Source organism: Dipodomys merriami, unplaced genomic scaffold (assembly GCF_024711535.1).
Source record: "Dipodomys merriami isolate MVZ:Mamm:240054 unplaced genomic scaffold, mDipMer1.0.p SCAF_1, whole genome shotgun sequence".
In the NCBI taxonomy this organism is placed as follows: domain Eukaryota; kingdom Metazoa; phylum Chordata; class Mammalia; order Rodentia; family Heteromyidae; genus Dipodomys; species Dipodomys merriami.
The window spans coordinates 25,350,921-25,356,420 of NW_027202270.1; positions in this window are offsets into that span (position 1 = coordinate 25,350,921).

The window sequence follows — 5,500 nt, forward strand, 5'->3', positions numbered from 1 at the left end:
AAGCTATATAGCTCCAAGTCTGGGTTCTGAAGAAGGCAGGAAAAATGGGAAAGCAATGCAGATTTGTTACAAAATGGTAAAATTCTTACATAGGAAACTACTATTGAATACTGGCAAAGAATAGGATTGCATGGTAGAAGACAAAGAAAAGATTGTATATGCTTGGCAAAAAAAAAGTCCATAAAACAAAAGTCCAAAAGCATCTTAACAAACACTTTGAGTCCCTGGATACTATTATTATTGAGCCTTTGCAGATGCCTGTAGAGTGTCGGTGACTAAAGTTTACATTCCCAGGGCCTGGGAAGGTGGCTCCATGGTAGAGTGCTTGTGTTGCATGCATGAGGCCCTGAGTTCAATTCCTCAGCACCACATAGAAACAAAAGCAAAGTGGCGCTGTGGCTCAAGTGGGGCTGTGACTCAGGCGGTAGAGCACTCACCTTGAGCTGAAGAGCTGAGGGACAGCGCCCAGGCCCAGAGTTTAAGCCCCACGACCAACGAAAAAAAAAAAAAAGTTTACATTCCCAGATTCCTAGACAGTACCTTGAAATGTGTGTAAGCCCTGCTTCCTTAATGGGATGAGCCCAGGCTCTTGTGCATGCTAGGCAAAGGCTCAGCCACTGAGTCTTGGGACCTGACACTCACCTCTGCCAATCACTCAACAGAAAACCTCGCAGGAAGCCCACATTTTTTCAACATGGGCTCTCCAGAGACTGGAGATTTACAGAAAACCTTACTACCACCACTAAAAGACAAGTCTGTTTACAAGCAAACAAAGGTACTAACTAGAGTGCTAGAGTCACTGATGCTTTGCAGATAAGGGATCTTGAAATCATACAATTGAAACTAAATGATAGTCTATAGGATACACAGTTAGGTCATAATCAGTGGGGCAAAGATGATAATTGGACAGGCACTGAAGAGCTGCAGGGCAGTTGGCAGAGTGCCATTCTTTACAAGGGTCATAATTAAAAGTGCCTTGTAAAAATTTGTTCAGGTATATTTATTTTATATAAAATATGTTTTAACAGTATGTATGTTTTAACAGTAAAAAGAAAAAAAAGTTTTAACTATATTTGGAAACATTCTGAATTCCCTTAGGCCAACAGCACAAGGCCACATTCTCCAGGCAGAGAGCCAAGAACCTTTCTTCTGATGTGTTTTTACCTCCTGTAATAAAGCCTTTTTTTCCCCCTTTTGCTGTGCCTTAGATAGAATAACATGATTCATCACATTTATCTTATCCTTACCACAAATAAGCTAGAAAACTACTGCTTAAGAAGATATTCTAGCCTGGCACAGGTGGCACATGCCTGTGATCCTTGCTACTCAGGAGACTGAGATCTGAGGATTGCCATTCAAAGCCACCCGGGGAAGGAAAGTTTGTGAGACCAGAAAACCAGAAGTGGCCCTGGGGCTCAAGTGGTAGAGCACTAGCCTTGAGAGATAAAGCTCAGGGACAAAACCCCAGCCTTGAGTTCAAGCCCCACACCCACAAAAATAAATAAAAATAAAAAGCTATTCTGAGCCAGGAACCAATGGCTCACATTTGTAATCTTAGCTACTCAAAGGTAAGATTTCATGATCACAGTTCAAAGCCAGCTCAGGAAAGTTCATGAAACTCAGTTCCAATTAAGCACCAAAGAGCCAGAAGTGGTAAAGATGGTTTGAGTGGAAAAGCTCAGGAACAGATCCCAGGCCTCAAGTTCAAGCCCTTGTATTATCACACACACAAAAAGGAAAAAGGAAAGATATTCTATTGCTCAATTGGAATATTCCAGTAAATTTCAACTGTACTGTGCATTAAGAATTACAAGAAGTAACTGGCTTTCTGGACTTTCATTTCCTCAACATGAAGAAGCCATGACTCTACCTGTCAGCAACTTTTGTTCAATTTTCTGTATGAGAATTACTGTTTCCTAGTTGGCCAAGCTTTGAGTTGTTTTTTTGTTTGTTGTTGTTGTTGTTTTGGTTTGGTTTGGTTTTTGTCAGTCATGGGGCTTGAACTCAGGGCCTGGATGCTGTCCCTGAGCTTTTACACTCAATGCTAGCTCTCTACCATTTTGAGCCAGAGTGCTACTTCCAGTTTTCTGGTGGTTAATTGGAGATAAGAGACTCAGGGACTTTTCTGCCCCTACTGGCTTTGAAGAGGGACGCTCAGGTCTCAGCCTCTTGAGTAGCTAGGATTATAGCAATGAGCCACCAGTGCCTGACTGAGGCTTTGTTTTATCTGTAATTAATGTTTACATATTATTTAGACATTCAGAGCCTAAGTTTCAAAACATAGTCTAACTGAATCACACTTTCAAGGCACTAATTTTTTATTTATTTTTATTATTTTTATATTTTTATTTATTTATTTTGTCAGTCATGGGGCTTGAACTCTGGGCCTGAATGCTGTCCCTCAGCTCTTCAGCTCAAGGCTAGCGCTCTGAGCCACTTCACCACTTCTGGTTTTCTGAGTGGTTTATTGGAGATAAGAGTCTCACAGACTTTCCTGTCTGGGCTGGCTTTGAACCGTGATCCTCAGATCTCAGCCTCCTGAATAGCTAGGATTACAAGCATGAGCCACCAGCACCCTGTTAAGGTGCTAAATTTTTACCCATTTCAAATTCTTTTCTTAATTCTCTCCTGCTTCAAGAATCTTACGTTCATTTCCCACAAGATTTTGACTCCAAAAGCCTGCAATGACTTGCACTCTGCATTTTTTTATTTTAATTTTCCAAGCTAGTCTCACCTACTTGAACTTTTCCCTATTAACCATTTGCAGTTACTCTTTTTGCCAGAATTACATGTTTATGTTTGCTTTGGCCATGTTTCTGGTTTTGTTGCTTGAGATAGCCTGATACTGCTGACTGGTTTATTCCTGTAAGTTACCATGCCTTTGTACTATTCCATGAAGACTTACAATGTGGCTACCAGCCAAAGTTTTCAGTGTGGTTTTTCCATCTTGATAGGAGTAGTATTTTCCTCACTTATGTCCTTGAACCCAGTTTACTCCAACACACAAATCTGATTATGTCCTCTAATCCTGATCCTTTCTTAGGAAATCAATTCCATAGGGCCCACAGCCTCTGGAAGCCAGTATTTAGACCTACAGGTACTCCAACTGCACCAGTTCTGAGTATCAGACAGCTTGAGTTCTGAGTCATTGTGTTTGTTCCATTATGTTAGTGTGGTTCTTCACTATTATGAAAAGAATGCCTTCAGAATTAATTTGGAGTGAACTTTGCTCTCATTTTTCATAAACACGTTCTTCAAATATCCGAAAGCTATGGCAAGATAACAATAGTTTTATCTGTATTTGGGATGATTTAATCCTTGGCCTTTGTCACAGCTGTGATGAGTTTATAGGGTTCCAAAGTATTAATGCCACACAGTTAATACGCTCTACTTCCTTTAGGCAATCATTGGAGAAGTACTGGAGAAATACTGCTCCACAGGCTCCCTGACTCAGAGTCATGAGGAAGGATTTATAACCCACTGTGTCTTTGAAATGAGAACATGTTAGCTTCCTCATTATCTACTCAGCAGTTAGATTTAATTGTCTTAAAAGTAAAAAAGAAGAGATGATGGGTCGAAGCCAACCCAGGCAGGAAAGTTGGTAAGACTCATCTCCAATTAACCACCAGAAAACCAGAAGTGGCACTGTGGATCAAGTGGTTAGAACACTAGGCCTGAGCACAAAGAGGCTCAAGGACAGTGCGTAGGCCCTGAGTTTAAGCCCCACAACTGACAAAATCAAACAAACAAATACATAATAGAAGAGAGCACCTCCCAAAGAGAATTAGAGCAGTCACCAGCCCCTGCTCTATAATGATTATGTATGGACATAATAAAAATATGACTGGGTGCCAGTGGCTCACATTTGTAACTACTTGGGAGGCTGACAATCGGAGGGTCATGGTTCAAGGCCAACCTGGGTAGAAAAGTTCATGAAGCTTCCTTGTCCACCCACAGGCTGGGTGTGTTGGCATGCCTCTGCCATCCTAAACCATATGAGAAGCTGAGATTGGGAGGAGGAGCTCCCAACCTGGGCAGAACAATCTTCACGACTCTGCCTCAGTGGAGGAAAACTGGGTGTGGTGCCACATGCTTCTCATCCCAGGAAAACAAAAAAGCAGAATGCAGTCCAGGCACAAGAAAAATGTAAGACCCTATCTCAAAAGTAACCAGTGAAAAACAGGGCTGAAGGCATGGCATACCCGTATAGCACCTGCCTAGCAAGTGGGAGGCCCTGAATTCAAATCTTAGTACTACCAAAAAAAAAATAGTGTGCACATCAGAAATGCTACCACAGGACTGGCTAGACTGCACTACTCAGATGTTGGATAAATCTAGGAAAGGACATTAAGGCCCATATCAAGAAGGCATTGGATAAGAAGTACACACCTGACACTGTTTTCAGAAGGTACCACAGTAGTAGTGTGACTTTACTTATTTGTCTGAAACTTAACACATTCTCACCTTCTAGATTGATACCCTTTTGCCACCTATGATTAGGAATTACCTTGAATGAAGTAAAACCATCATCAGCGAAAATACAAAATACAGGCTGCTTATAAACACCCGAAAAAGCTTCTATGAGAAATTCAATTTCTATTTAAACTATGCATTCATTCAAGAATACATTTTGCCCAGGAGGGGTTCAGCCAATGGGCACACCTGTAAGTTAGACTTGGCTCCTGCCCCAGTGAGGCCTATGTTGCCCAAAACAAAGAGGGACTTGCAAAGTTATGCATCACTCTAGATCAGCAGTTAACGGCCCATACACACCTTATACAGGCTACTTTTGCAAAACTAATATAAATCCACTGTTTCATAATTTTCATCCATTGATCATAGAAAATCCAGTTCTATTGCTCATTCAAGTGTAAAGTGTCTTGAAATTATTTTCTTCATCTAATTTGTATAAACCTATAGAAATATTAATGTCCTAGGATAGTTTTCTTAATCTAATCTTATACATCTTATGAGAAATTGTTCATAACAGTGGGAGAGAGGGAAAGTATAGGAAGAAAATATGAAGAAAAGAGAAGAATAAAGGAAAGCCTTACCAAACCCTAAAATGGTGACAGAGTGACAACCACTAGACAGAGAGTAGTTGGAATATGTAAGTGAAGTTATGCCAGTTAGGGCTAGGCAAAATTAAGTGACCTTCACATTTATATTGACCATCTGTAGCACTAGAAAGTAAGTGGTTTTCTGGACAGATAGTTTTCAGTAAATAAGGTTAACCTTAAACCAGGTTCAAAGTACAAGCTTGTCAAGAGATCATTTCTAAAGTTTAGAGAATCCAGTCATTTGTCAGGAGAACATAATTTATTTATTTTTTTTTTTTGGGGGGGTCCAGTTGTGAGGCTTGAACTCTGGGCCTGGGCACTGTCCCTCAGCTCTTCAGCTCAAGGCTAGTGCTCTACCACTTGAGCCACAGCGCCACTTCTGGCTTTTTTTCTTTTTGCTTATGTGGTGCTGAGGAATTGAACCCAGGGCCTCATGCATG